The sequence below is a fragment of the Stegodyphus dumicola genome, chromosome 7, assembly GCF_044657685.1.
Source record: "Stegodyphus dumicola isolate Sdum_Otavi_A_Nest chromosome 7, ASM4465768v1".
Taxonomy (NCBI): Eukaryota; Metazoa; Arthropoda; class Arachnida; order Araneae; family Eresidae; genus Stegodyphus; species Stegodyphus dumicola.
This window is the reverse complement of record NC_140774.1, coordinates 183,282,766-183,299,214: the sequence shown is the minus strand read 5'-3', so window position 1 is coordinate 183,299,214 and position 16,449 is coordinate 183,282,766.

The following is a 16,449-nucleotide window of genomic DNA, read 5'->3' as shown; positions in this document are numbered from 1 at the left end:
CACAATCCTACTCACTAAACATCCGTAGTCTTATTCCGCTGACGTTGCGCGAACGCAACACTCGCTTTTTCCACAGGTAAGAGCATTTTTTTTTATTTTAAATGTAAATTTATGTTATAAATACTTAATTTAATATTTGTCATTATTTTCATGAGAAAAGAAACATTCCTTGTAGTTTTGGCAGTTAATGGGTTAAGCATTACGTAAAATCGCTTGTTCAATTTGAATGACGCAGTTTATATTTCTAGCGCTATTTCTAAGACAGAAAGATAAAGTCCCAAAATCAAATAAGAAATAAAAGAAGTCATAGAAAATTAAATCTAGAAGATTGCTTTCATATTTTTTTTATCTTACACCTTCCCCTCTCTCAAAAAGAAAAAGGCAGAGCGAAGCCTTTTTGAGAGAAAAAGCATTAAAGTTGCAAAATATGAGATATATAATTCTGAAACATACAAAACATAAAATTAGCTTTTGAACAAATAAAATATTATAATGGTGAAATTTTGAATTCGATGATAATTTTAAGCACCTTTTTTTGTTTCAAAATAATTGCAAATTTTTTACAGTCCTCTTAAAATTTGAATCGAATCTATAAAAAGGTCTTGTTTCTGGAACATTTACATCAGAATATTGTAATTCAGGGAAGGATTTCTAAACAGTTTTGCACACCATTACACAAATTTTGTATAAACATTAATTATCATGAATAATGATAAATCTTAAAATTTTATACCATACTAATTTTCACATTTGTAAGTGATATTTATCATTTGGAATAGCACTGTTAGTGATGGATTTTACTTTTATTACTACATTTTACAATTTTCGTATTTTACATATACTGGAAGACCCCACAGGTTTCTCCTAGTAAAGACGCTGAACACTGGTAGTTCGGTCTGAGGTTCGAATCCCGCGAACGGGCTGGCTGCATGGGCGTTTTCGTGGTTTTCCCCATGTGTAACGTGTATACGAGCCAGTTTCCCTTAGAAAGTCCTCCACGAAGGCATCCCTTCCTTGCGAGATAGCCCTCGCGTGCTTTGCCATACTTGAATAATCCAATCCAATCATTCTCCTAGTACACACATATTCAATTATTTGGGCATATCCACTTTAACAAATTCATGTATTAATCTTTCATGAATGAGTAGTGAACTGCACTACAACATTCCATTATACACTGACTACCAATAAGTATTTGGACACCTATGCAAATGACGATATTTGCGGTCCTAAGGTACGTCACGGACTCCGCCGGTATATATCGTGTAGGAAACAGCATCGGCTTTAGTCGCATGCAAAATGCCTCGCAGCTCGGAGCTGTCTGATTTCGAGAAAGGTATAATTATCGGGTATCACAAATGTGGCCGATCCTTAAGGGACATATCTAGCTATCTGAAGTACCCAAAATCGACAGTGGCCTATGTGATTAACAAGTGGAAGGTGAGCGGTGATTGTCGGAATGTGCCCCGAGTCGGCAGACCAGCGAAACTGGGAGATAGAGACCGACGAGTGCTGTCCAGAGAAATTCGGAAGAACCGCATCCAATAGATGGCCCTCATCCGCGAGGAGTTTCAACAGGCATCCGGGAGTATTGTTTCAATGAATACCATCCGTAAGAAAGCACATCTGATTGGGTTTCATGGTCGTGCTGCTGCCCATAAGCCTTTGATCACAAAGTCCAACCGCGCATCTCGGTTAATGTGGTGCAAAGCACATCGAAATTGGACCGTAGATCAGTGGAAACGGGTTCTTTGGAGTGACGAATCAAGGTTCACCCTTTACCGTTCGGATGACAGGGTATGGGTCTGGCGTCTACCTGGAGAACGTCTTCTGCCAGAATGCATTGTGCCAACAGTCAAGTTCGGCGGAGGTGGAATCATGGTCTGGGGGTGTTTCTCCTGGTATGGGATGGGACCCTTGATCCCCATTCATGGTAAGCTCAACTCCGATGCCTACTGCACTATTTTGGATGACAATGTGCTTCCTACGTTGTGGCAGTTTTACGGGTTGGACCCCTGTTACTTTCAGGACGACAATGCCAGTTGTCATGTTTCGACCTTAACCAAGGCTTGGTATGGTGCCAATGGAGTTCATCGAATGGACTGGCCCGCCCAGAGTCCAGACCTGAACCCTATCGAGAACATCTGGGACGAGTTGCATCGCCGAATTCAGGAGTGCAAAATTGGTGAAGGAACTTGTATGGCTTCTCCAAGCCGAGTGGAAGAAAATACCACTGGCTGTCATACAAAGACTTGTTGAAAGTATGTCTCGGAGGGTCCACGCTGTAATTACCTCTCGCAGAAGCTGTACCAACTATTGATTTTGAATTAGGTTAATTTTTCTTTTCTATCACAGGTGTCCAAATACTTATTGGTAGTCAGTGTAGTAAAAGAAAAATCATACTCCATTATATGAGAAAATAAAAATTTAAAATGTTGGAGCCATGTTAAATATAGAATATTATGAGGGAATACTGGTCAGTATTCCCTTATCATATTCTATATTTAACATGCAATTATTGATAATTATAACGTTCATTTACCATAATTCCAAACAAATTTTAATACATTTTACTCTAAATAAAATTCTCATATAAATTTTAATTCGATAATTCAGCTTCTTAAATCTTTATATTTCTATATTAATTTTAACAATATTTAATATGTTTAATAATTATTTCATTATTATAATTTCTCCCGTTTAATAATTATTTCATTTATATTTCATATAGATATAATTCTAAAAATAATAAGAAAATTCTTAAAATTCAAATTTTTTATAATCTTATTTACCAATTAATGACACAGTTTTTATCTTGTTAGCAGAATAATTCCAAAAATCTTAACATTAATTCAAAATTTTTGAAAAACCTTATACTTATTAATAACAATAAAATCTAATGATCTTGCCCTAATAAATTCTTAGAATACTTGGAAAGCCAGATACTTCCGTATTATTTTAATTTGATATTTTCATAAATCATTCTACATTACATTTTCATATTTCAAAATATAACCAATTATTGAGTAAGTTATTCACAATGATGCAGCCGGAGAAAAACTCAGAAAAAAAATATGTATGTGTAAGATAGGATTATATAAATCAGAATTATAATATAATTATAAACATTAATTCTTCCTCTCTATTCTAAAATCGTAATAACTTCTCGGCTTTGCTTCATTTCTAGATCACTCTATGTCCCGCGCAACTCTGATGACGTAATAATTGCGAACTGAAACTGCCATTGTAAACCAAAACTTTTCTCTTCGCCGTGCTTCCATCCTTCATAACTACGCACTTCAGCTTTTGCTCTCTACTGCGTTGAGATGTAATTATCATTAAATATGTAATATTTGCCTTTATTTGAATGCACGACTATGTAACATGCGATGCTCTTGTTTCTTGTTTTCTGCAACTTGAAGAAACAGTTCCTGCTAGTCAACCAAAGAGATCTTCCTACAGAAGCATATTTCCCATAATCTAAAAACAGAATGCCAAGGTCTATATTTAACTCCATATTATTCTATATTATTATGTTCCAAAGTATCAATATGAGTGTATGCTTCTTTCCTGCAAAAATGTTCTGCTTTTGATAGCCCTGGAATTGAGAGACTTTTATTCAAAATATATGCCAAACTAAAGTTGCTTCCCCCCTAATTTTAAATTGTATATATTGTGTTCATCTTCCAATTTGAATATTAAGCTTGCAACAATTCACAATTAGTATACATCTTATAAGCAAGTCGATTCTTTCTTGGAAAGCTAGATACTTCCGTATCGTATTTCTTCCATTCAAGTTTCTTATTGATTACTTCAAGATTATTTTTAAGGCCAAAGACTCTTTATTCGATGACTGTGCATTCCAGATTCCAGGTTTGATATCCGTTCTTTAAGTGTTCCAGTAACCGTTAATGGATTCACCTCATATGCAACGTAGTCAGAATGATCAGTAAATTATATAGACAAGATGATTTCACGTGGAAACTAGACTATCATTCAAAAAAATAAAAAGTTTGTATCTGCGTATTGTGCTTGAATTGAATTGAATCTTTACATTACCTAGTAAGGTGTTTTCTCAACACATATCGGTAATATCATGACTGTAATATGTATCGTATGGCATATGAGAGAATGGCTCCAGCAAAATGGCACTGGAGGACATTGCACATTATCGTGTCAGGCAGAAAATCGGTTATGTTGCAAGTCGTTCGATCAGATATGTAGCGGCATTTGCAGCAATCTCGAGGAAGTACTGACCAACGTTGTATAGCAGTCGCTATATATTTGATAGCTAATGACAACCATTCTGACGCTCTGAGTACTCAAAGGTGCCACACATCCATTTATTTCAGATGAACGACAGTTTCAAACAAATTTTCTACCTGATTTAGCATTGAAAGAAAGACAAGTGATTTTTCTTTCTTTCGCAAAAAAAGTACATTGCAGTTTTTCTATAGTCAGTCAGCTATCAGCATTGTATCCCCATCATTTGTAATGGAAAACCAGCTTCCTCTTTACTTGGTAACCCAAACACGATCTACGGTGATTGGCTGTTTCATATTGTGTGAGAAAGCACAAAAATTTTTTTATTAAAGAGTTGTTCTTTCAAAATGTTTGAATGTATGATACGACTTGAAGTACAGGTATACGAAGTGTGTATTAAACCTAACATAAACTAAAGTATGTATGATTGTATTAAAATATAATTAATTGCAGCAGTAATATACAATACAGAATTTTCTTTTCGTAAATATTTTGCGTATATATATTTTTGATGGATCCAACGGGCGTTCCGTTTTTCGATTGGACATCGCAGTTCGACGACACACAGTCCAAAATTATCATTAAGTCACTTCCGGTAATACCTATTCTTCAAGATCGATTCAGATAACAGAATATCTAGGAAGACTCAGGGTTATAAAATGTGAAGTGGTTTAAGGGGTATCACACACCCTTTATGATCTTCGAATATGTGACTGTTGCAAGATTTGGGATAACTTATTTATTTTAAAAGCAATTACTTCTAACTTTTTATGGCTGACTACATAATATAGCTGCTTTCCGAAATCGTAATCAGAACGTTTGTGTTGCCACAAATATTTTTATAATTTAATCCGCTTTGTGACAAAAATTTTCGTCATGTTTCCACCTTGCGCGCACAGTTTAAAATTATCTATTGCATTATTTAATTCCATAGTTTATATATAGCTTTTATAACATTTGGAAACTACTGTGAACCTAAAATTATAAAAATTTCACGTTAAATTTTTATTTTATTTTGAGTTAAGTTTATAAAATGTATTTTATTAACAAAATTTTTAATGTTTTCGTGAATAAAAGTTTTTAATATTAAAATATTCATCAGATTTTTGGTTCAGTTAGAAAATAGTGCCCATATAAAGAATTCCATCAAATTTTAAGTATGTACTAATAGCCATTTTTAAAATATCATGAGCGCAAGGTGGAAAAACGACGAAAAATTTTTTTACAAAGCGGATTAAATTACAAAAATATTTGTGGCAACACAAACTTTCTGGTTACTAGTTTCCAAAGCAGCTATATTACGTAGTCAGCTGTAAAATGTTGGAGGTAATTATTTTTAAAATAAATAAAATATCTCAATTCTTGCAACAGTCACATAATTCGAATCTCATAAGGGGTTTAAGGTGTATGAGCCCCCTTAAATATCTAAATTTGAAGAGTGCCATCTCGTGAAATGATCAGTTATACAGCGATGTTCTAAAATTGGCTCAAACAGAATTATGACCCAAATAGCTGAGCATATTGCATTAAAGGGCGAGGATAAGCAGTTTACAAGAATAATACATAACATGGTGGGGTCAGCAAGAATAATGTGATGCGTATGTACTGCTTGGAAAATTGGAAAGCCTTTGAACATACATTTAGCCAAACGTAACACGATAACATCTGATTCATTGGCCGAATGAAAGATGCAAGCGATGTCGCATCACATTCGACTAAACTTCCAGGGAAAATGTTCAGTAAATGACAATGATATTGAAAATTATAATAAAATATATCTTACATTATAAGGTATTTTCTCCCTCGTTTTTGCGTGCCTTCGTGGTTTAACAGTAGCACACTCGGCGCGTATTCGTGAGGTCCAGAGTTCGAGCCCCAGCTGGGACAATGCTCATTTTTCATGTCTCCTGCTTCCAAAATACCTAATGATTCTACCGTGGCGCCTGGACTAAAAAAAGGCGGTGGATGATGATTTTTTACCATCAGGATTTGGCGATTGCTTTCCCTAATCCCCAGTCTTATTTTAAAAGGGGGAGCATATAAGGTATTATCTCCCTCCTCTCTACATGCCTTCGTGGAATAACGGTAGCAACCTCGGAGAGTATTCGAGAGGTCTAGGTTTTAGTCCCGGTGAGGGCATTGCTAATATTTCATGCTTCTTGCTTCAAAATAACCTAATGACTCTAAAACAGACCTATATATCTCTATCCACTTTACTTTTGACCATTTGCATTACTAGAAGTGGCATAAAGGCCTACCAGCGGCCGAGCGGTAAAGTCCCTGAACACTGGTAGTTCGATCCGATGTTCGAATCCCACAAAATGACTGACTGCGTGGGCGATTTCCTGGTTTTCCCCATGTGTAATGTGTTTAACTCGGAAATCCAAATCCTTCTCTAAATTGTATCCTTAAAATACCGAACCGCCCGAAATACTTTTCCAGTTTCACAGCAATTTTCTCCCCTCCCCGTCCGTTAACGCGGAAAATAGGTGTGAAGATTTCGAATGACATCATTTGTACTTTCTAACAAAGATTCCATTAGGCTTTGATTCCGTTCTTTATAAAGCTATTCTAAAGGTCAGACCAACAAGCTTTTCTGGCTTTGTTATGATAGATGGCCTTAGATTTTCTTTATTTCTCTTATTTTTATAGGAAGGAATAAATTGATTAAAAATAAATATAATCCTTAAATTTTTAAACTGCAATTTTATTGCTGTTTAAAGTTTAAAAGTACACTGTACCACAAAAGAATCAACAACTAAATGTCACGATCAACCAAAAGATAAGAAACCTCTTAGGACAAGCTGTCTGCAGTAAACTGATACAATACATTTGGGGAAACTGCACATGCTACTGCATACCTTAGGAGGAGGGAAGAAAACAAGATTACAATCTCGGCCGTTTTCGGGAGGTTCTGGTTGTTTCATTGTAGGGCCGTGTCGAGCGAATTGGTTGTGAAAGAGTTAACTACTAGTAAGTGTGCCTTGGAAAGTCCTCCACGAAGGTATCAATCCCTTTCTTGTAGTGACTAAGGGCGGAACATGTAAAATAATAATAGAAAGGGCATGATGATACTTTCAACGGTTCTGTCTTCAGAGAACTGCATGAAATCGGAGGAAAATTAGTCTCTTTTAGCTCTTGACGAGCAGTCATAGAGTATGTTTACTTTCTGTAATGGTGATACAAGATTCTCACCATCTTGTACATATATGCTTTGTATATGTTCAGCAAGTAAAATGGACTCTTTTGCCAAAGTTTCAAACTTGAAACTTTCTCGTATGATGTCAATTTCTGTATTCAAAGTAATTTGAAAAAGCTTCTGGCATCATTGCTAGAGAAAAGAAATATCCCCTCTAGACCATTTAAATCAAACGCGAGGATGAAATTAAACAAATTGCGTTCTTTGATGTTTCCATTTTCGATTAAAAGAGATTGCCTTCAGGAAATGAATCAAATTCTTCGCTCTTTTAATTTGTCATTTAAACGGGAATTCTTTCCTAAGTGTTTGCATGAGTTGTTTTTTACTGTACATTAATTTGCGATTCTCATAAAAAAAGACCAAGAGCGCGCCTGGATGAATAATTTTATAAGTAGGAATTTTGATTAGTTTTTACATAGTTTTTGAAGAAGGATTCGTTTAATATGTAATTTAATAAAAACTAAATGTAGCCAGTTATTTTAATTTAACGTTTTTCTGAGAATTAATAAGATTTTGTTAAGAAGTTTTCCCGTCATACCACGGATTTCAAGTGAAACTGTACAATGATACAATGAAGACATCTTCTTCAGATGGATTTTAGTCACTTTTTAAATAAACTTCTGTTAGAAAATGGAGAGCTGGAAGGAATTAAGTTGAGATGTTTTTAAAAAAAGATCGAACCCTATCAAATCATGATGAACCTTAAAATCGAAGATTCGAACCCTATGGATTGAGCCTTCACCAGTTTTTCTTAACCAATCCGATTTTAAAGGCAGTTGCGAATTGGTTTGGGTTTGGGTTATGTAATTTACGACAAAGCCTAACCCCTTCGAGCCGGTTAGAGAAAACGCGCGCTTATCGCTGAGGCCGGCAGTGTCTTACGCGAGCGTCTCTCCAGGGCCGAGGGCTTTTTTGCTACTAAGCCTAAATCCATGAAATTTCCGAAGTATCAACGCATTGTTTAATAATGCTCTATAGAGTATTTAAACGGCTTTATAAATATTTTATATATATATACTTTAATTACCTTATTTCTTGTTTAAATGCATATTTTACACATTTTATTTTAATTACTCACCATTTTATGACTTTTAACATTATACATCTGATAACTAAATATATTACTTGAAATTCTCTTTTCGTATGAAAACTTTTAAAACAGGGATCTACACACAGTCCTACGTTACATTCCTTGAACTCGTAATAACTCATTTGCCGTTCTGGAGGGTTTTTCCGGGAATGTGAACAAACGAAGCATCGTCGTCTCATTTTCTTATCAGTCTCTTCTGAACAAAGTTTGGGAAAATGTCTTTCAGTTAATCTTTCAGAATCAATATCAGAATATCAGAATTTCAGAATCAATATCTGAAATATGTTGCATCATTTCTGCTATTTCATGCTCTGTTAAACATTTTCGACGCTTCGACATTGCAACGGTAAAAACAAAGAATTCACGTCTAACAAGATCTAATTATTTTCTGAAAACTGAACTGCAAACCGAAATACCCAACGCTTTAGAGACAATAAAACTTCTCTACTTACAGTAAACAACTACCACGTGCGAATAAAGTGCGATTTAAAGAGACGTCATAAATCACGCCATTCGGAAACATTTATTTCCCCGTTTGTTTATATAATCAAAAACACGTGTATGTGAGTCATGCTTCTCTCATTTTGAGTAGAAGGTCTAATTTACATGTATCTGAAACCATATGGACATACAGTGCCATCTTGTGGCAGAAATTATAGTTTGAAAAACGTTCCAAAGTACTGGCACAAATACGTGACAGTCGGTAGAGAACGGGACAATCCTCTGGCACGCCTGCGTGTCGGCCGGTAGGTAAGTGTGTTCGTTGCTGGCACGTATACGTGACAGTCGGCGCAAAGGGGCTAAGGGAAGGGATGCCTTTATGGAGATCTTCTAATGGAACTGGTTCTTATCCATGTTACACATGAGAAAAACCTTGAAAACGACCATACAGCCAGACCGTTTGCAACTGCGTGTTGGATTGTTCTGGTTTGGTTTGTTGTGGCTTACTGTGATTACGGCAAAGCACACTAGAGTTATCAGCCTAATGAGATGGATACCTTCGTGGAGGATTCTCTAAGAGACACAGGCTCGTATATACGTTACACATGCGATAAACCACGAAAACGAACATACAGGCAGCCAGTTCGCCTGGAATCGAGTAGCTACCAGTCAAACTCAGTGGTTTTCCTGGAACGATGAGCTCAACTGAATCTGATCTACACCCTCTTGATAACGTTGACTTGGATTTTTAATTGTATTCCTTTTCCTACTGTTTGTATGCTTATGCACAGCTGTTGCTTTCGGGATTTCTTCTAGTTCTAAAACATTGAGTTGATTTTTATTTATCTTTTTTTTTACACTTTTTTATTGGGACATTTAGGGATTTTACTGGTTTTAAAATAAATTTCTTTCATGCCTTTGCGGTTTTGGCTCTAAATTTCTTACTATTTTCTATCCTTGCAGCAATGGCGAAAGAGAATTATTTAAATTTAATTTAACTTTACTATTTTCTTGTGAAACAATTTTATTCGAAAAAAGTGATATTTTTGCTAATACATATTGTGGGTTTGCCTTCTAAAATATCTTTCATTAGTTGAGATGCTTTTATTGTGTTATTACAGCTTATCAGGTTCTGTGTTCTTCCTTACTTGCTTTGGAAACATTAACTGTCCTGATTCAGAACAGGGAACTTACTGAAGCTATGTTCAATAAATTGTGAAGTAGACAGTACACACAGGAAGGGTATACGAAACCCTTTATTTTTCTCTCTTTACAATGATTTCCGGAACTTCGGAATACAGAGACCAATCACTTGTGGTCTGAACGTAAGAATATAAAAATATTAACTAAACTCTAACTAAACTAACTTTGGATTAATAAACAAGTGCCTAATTCCAAGATTGGCCGTATATTAACAAAACGCCGTATGTAGTACAGAGAACTGCTAACACTACGATACGTTTAAAATTATAACGAGGATTAAACCTCTGGCCTTGAAGGCAACCAGCAACCGAGTAAAATTACTATGGCAAGCGGCCTGCTTCTAATAACTCCTTCCTCTCTCTTGCTTGGCAAAAAGCCACAACTTAAGTACTTGGCGTTAGCAAGACAAATTTGCATAAATAAGTTAAAACTTTTAATTCTGGCCGGAAGTAGAAAATAAGAAGTGATAGTAAAGATTTAAAATAAAATAAACGTTAGTAAAACTTAGGATCCTTACAAGCTCAAGGGAAGATAATTTAAGCAGGACATAGTATGTAGTTTCATACGAATTCTTGAAGCTCTACTTTAACGAATTATCATCTATAGACCCAAGAGCTGCTGAGCATAGAAAATACTAATAAATACTATATATGTGTAGTACCATTGTTGAATACCAGATGGCGTACAGATTGCTCATCGTATAATTATTTTAATGTTTTATATTTTTCATTTTGTGAGTTTGCAATTAGAACAGTTGGACTCAAGATGCAGTAAAAGAACGACGACGATAAAGACGTAAATAAAAATGTAATGAAGCAGTTAATTCAGTTTGTAACTAACATATTTGTTAAAAATGTAAATAATTTTAAATGTAATTAAACGTGCTGTTCTTTCAAATAGTTTCTTAGATGTCGTTTTCAAGAAGGTATTAATTACCACATATGTAAAACTCGATTTGCTTATTTTCATAAAATAGGCAGGAACTCGTTGTTCGCTTGCGTTTTTACATAGTTAAGGATCTCCAAGCAAACTTCCTTCTTCATCCCCTACATCAACTGATTTAATGTACTTACGCCAACTATTAACTTCGACAAACTTTGTGCAAAGAAAGGAGCGATTTACCATTAGATTCGAATGTGCCTCAGGGGTCCAATAAAACGCCCCACAACGCACTTTCGCCTGCTGACGATACCAGCGAACAAAAATATATCAATACAGCAATAAATGAGCGATTACAAAGAGAAAAAAAAAATTCCGAGGGGGAAAAAACTAGCCATCGAAACGGTTTCTTAAACTCGTTTACGGCTCTAAAAAATTGCTCTTAAAATTTATGACATCGTTGCTTGGAATATAATTATAAGTAGAAGATGGAGGTAGTTTCTTAGGGAATACATTTAACACTGCGATTTGCTCCTCTAAATGTAGCCCGCATATTTTATGTGAATGTGTTCTTAATTGCTATTAGTATGGTTAATTTGTGACTCACTGCTCTAGGAAAAATCAATTTCTTTTTACGTTTTAAAGCTGACGAGGCGGAATTGACTACGAAAGCTACGTTTACAAGTCACTGAAGTTAGAGCTTGCATGGTAAACTATTTAATGGCTTTTTCTGGATCTTGTAAATTTGCAAGAAGAAGTCATTTAAGCTTGCTTAACAACTTCGGGGAACTTTCAGTAAATCCTTCAAACCGTATTTTTAATTTTATCGAAATTAACTCAGCAGAAAAACACGAAGTGCGTTCAGTAATATATCACACAAAACAGGGATTCCCAACCCTTTTCTTGCAGCGCCCCTTTTTTTAAAGAATGTTTTTTTTTTTTTTTTTTTTTTTTCATCAGCCCATTTTCACATTTCTCTATAATATTCAGTTTAAAACATGATCACAATATACAAATAATTACACATAAATAGCTTTAAAGAAGCAATCAGACGAAGAATTACTGTGTCTAAAGCCTCTACGTAAACTGCAAAGGCACATTGCACATTTTTCATGTCTTTTGCTTCAAATAAAACCTAATGTTTTAAAAATTCTCAAAACAAAATTAAACATAGATACAATTTTTTTAAAACATATAAAAATGACTAAGCAAAATAAATAAATAAATAAATAAAAATCTGATGTGCACACCACAAGCCTTTTTGCACGGAATATTAAATTATACGCATTTTTTCTTGCATTTCATTTAAACGTAATGGATTGAATTAAATCTACTTCGTCGACAGCGCATAAACCACAATAGAATAAATGCACTCTTTAAAATTCACATATTTAATTACCACAGCGACATTCTTGTGCTAGCTTCACTTAACAGCGTTAAGTTTCATTCATATTATAAATCAGAATGCATATAGATTTATATCAATTGAAGAATTATTTAATCGTTGCCACATGTTCTATTCAAATACTATAATGAATCTAAAATGATGTATAAAAGAAATTAAGCAAACAAAACAAAAAAATAAGCCGTTTTTTACAGACGATTCAGTATTTCTCATTCAATTAATTTAGTTCTCACTTTCCGACAAGATACATAAAAGCTCAAAATATCTATATTAAAAATCACGAAGTAAATTTTAAACATTTATTTCCTCGAATAAATTCCAGAATAGATTAAACGTGATTTAATTCGCAATAATAAAAGAAAGCGTTATCTTTGTTGTTGCGAAGCTTAGTTTCTCTAGATAGGCAACAAATCCGCTATTTTGCCAAGTTTGTAATGTAAACAACCATGTCCGCCATCGCAAAATTCATTAGGCTTAGCTGCACTGAAACAACTTTTAAATTGTTGATAACTCCACAAATATTGCATGCAAATTTACTAAAGGCATAAAAACCTTAAACGGAAGATAATAATATAATTAAATCATTTTTAAAGCAAAAAATGCACAACTTACAAACATATAAGCGTAAAGAAACAGATCACTGAGCCGGTTAACAGAATGGATATATATATACATATATTTATATGCGTTTGGTGCGGCCGATGGCAACCAAAATACGAGATGCACATCTACATGTTATAGCAGTCCTATACACAAAATTTCAACGGTCTGAGGCTACTCGTTTTTGAGTTATGCGAGATACGTACATACGTACAGACGCCAAGAAAAATTCTCTTCAGAATTCATTTTAAATCAGTTTTGTAATTTTGTGGATGGAAAAGAGTCTTTTATTATATCCTTACGTAGAGATGTCACGCAAAAATTTATTAAATTGCGTTCAATAGCGGTCAAAAGGGATATTTTCGTTGAAATATGCTGCCTGAAACTTTTCGCGATTACAGTACTTCCTTTTTATTTCGTACAAGAAAGTAAAAAGTCAGATGCTGATAAATTAAACCAATTAATGATAAATCAGATTCAATTTTAAGTAAGCCGAATGCAATATTCAGAAATAATTAAGAATTCGTGACAAATACAGAAACAAAGAAAGAAGGCATACATTGCTTATACCTTTTCCATTGTATAACAGAGAGAAAATTAACAACAATCCAAAGTAAACTGCAGTTCTGAGGCCAGAATATGTGTAAAATCCAGGCCATATAAATGAAAATAAAAAATTTCTTGTTTTTATGATATTTCCCTTAACATATCATTCTGTTGCAAAAATTTAATCTTAAATATTCCAAATTCCTTAACAAATAGGTGTTCTATATCTTAGCTTTTACGTAGGTAATTTTAATCTTAATGTTTATGTCCTCTTTAAAATGAAAGGAAAGTAATTTTCTTCGGATTCCGTGCATTTATAACTTATATTTCAATCCATTTTTAATCTTATTTGAAACATGTAATAAAGCCAGCTGCGCAAAACATAACTGTTTCTAAAAACTCCTTTTTTCCACAGTGCAATCAATATACCTTCGATGAAAGCAATATTCTTTTTTGCTTTTCTTGCTTAGCCATTTTTCCCCTCTTTCATTTATAGTTTACGTTCTATATTTGTATTAAGACTTGATTAAAATTTGTAGCAAAACCCATTACGTAATAAAAATGGCTAAAGAAACTTTTTTTCATATGGCCACATTTCATTCGGTTTATGTGTTTGTTTGCTTGGGTCAGAACTTAATGCCAATTTTTGAACCTTTTCGACTATATACGATTTCGTTCAGAATTTTCACGCGTGGGTGTTTTCAATGACTATACAATGTTCCTTAGTAATATTTTCTAAAATTCTGATATTGTTTTATACACAGAGTTGAATGTCTTTTACATGGCTTTATTTAACAGACTTCTTATTCATCACAGAACTCTGACATGTTTTTTTAATGAACAGATTGAAAATAATCTTCCAAAGGATGACTGGCAATAATCCTTAAAGTAACGAATGTACCGAATTTTTTGCGGTTTTTAACAAACTATATGGCTTATCTTCTTTTACTATTGTAAAATATGATTTAACATTTTACTGAAAGAATCGACTTATTGCTTAGTGTAAGAGCGTATTACGGAGACTTAAGAAGTGTGCTCTCTGTTTATCTATTTTAGTTTAAAATAAATGACCCTTTATTTTAAACTAAAATAGATAAACAGAGAGCACACGTGGTACTTACAAATCAGCCATAATTTACGGCGAGAACTCAAAGTGTGAAACTGGTTACAAGATTTTTACCGGCGTGAATCTACTATCGGCAAGCATGCACAGCCGAAGACAGGAATATTATCTTAGAATAACAATCCTAACGAGCAGAACACATTCTGTCTAAACAATTTTAAACCCTTCTCTTGTATATAAGCGAGATAATTTACATTCCAGGGAGAAAACGGAAATAGAGAAGTGACAATAAAGGTTCAAAATATAAAATAACTAATTGAACAAATTAAATAAACTCTACAAAATCTTTTGTTATATCTTCAGATGTCGTTATTTAACAATTATTGATGGATTTTTAAATCAAAAAGTTCAATGCTTCGTTCTCAACAACGCCTTTATTTTCAGCTACGGTGAGATGAAATTTCAAATGAAGGAATTTTTTAATGAATTTACACCATCGGATAGATTGAAAGCTCTTAAAAAAAGCTTTCAGAAAGGAATGATGTCAATCGGATTTTTTGGTTTATTGATTAAAAGGAAAACTTTGCATTCGTTTAGAGGTAGTGAGTTTTCTTCATTTATTACTTTTCCGCAAATATAATAGACTGAAAAGTATAAAATAAAATGCATCCAAAAAATCAAATTGCAGTGTTTTAGTTACATTAAAATGCAACAATAATTCGTCAACTATCACAAGGCTCTTGATAATTTCAAGTTATAAGCAGGTAGCCTTTACATGGTATGCCATAAACTGCTGCATCTAGAAAACATATAGTTTTTGTAATTCAGAAATATTTTCAGTTTATTTGTTTTTCCATTAGAGCAGTTATTTTAAAAACACTAGGCTGGAAAGTTTGAATAAAATTATAGTTAAGCTTTTTATTTGATCTTTCAATGGAAGGACGTTAGAAATAACAGATATTAGAGTTTGCATTTACTATCAGTAGATTATTAGGGGTTATGCTAAATGTTTGGAAAGAGTGTAGGTATTTATATTTATTTTGACTAACAAGTTAACGTTTAAGTTTAAATTTTCCTATAAGCCTTCATTCCCCTAACTGTCAATGCAGACTATTTAAATTTGGTAGCGCCCATGAGACAATACAAATTCTTCCTCGTGGAGAAAGAATTTAAAAATCGAAATTCAGTAGGAATGTTAGAGAGAGTTAGGCAATTGCCGCAACCTCAGTAGCGTGAGCTTGTACTCCCGGATTATTGTTGGTTTATTTGGTACTAGCAGCTTCACTGCCAGCCTTCGTCTGGCTTTTAAATGTACCGGAAAAATGGCTGAAGGGAACACCAAGTGTTAAATTTAAAAACTGCGTAGAATTTTACTCTGCAGAACAACTTCATAAAAAAAGTTATTACGCATAACAAAATTACAATGAAATAAGCAATACCTCTTAATACAAATATTAATTATCCTAATAAAAAAGTTAACCAACTTCCCTTTGCCAAAATCTTAAGAACTCAAATGGTATAAAGGAGGTTAAGAATTTTGTTTCCTAAAAAAATCACTCAAAACTTTTCAGTATCTTAAAAACAGTGAAATGAGCAATAAATAACATAAAAGAATACAAAAAACAAAAAATTCTGAAAAGCAAAGTATAATGAATGATATTTTATCTTATATTTTTAGGAGAAAAAAATAACAATGAAATAAGCTAGTATATCCCTTAATACAAATATTAATTATCCTTATAAAATATTAACCAACTTTC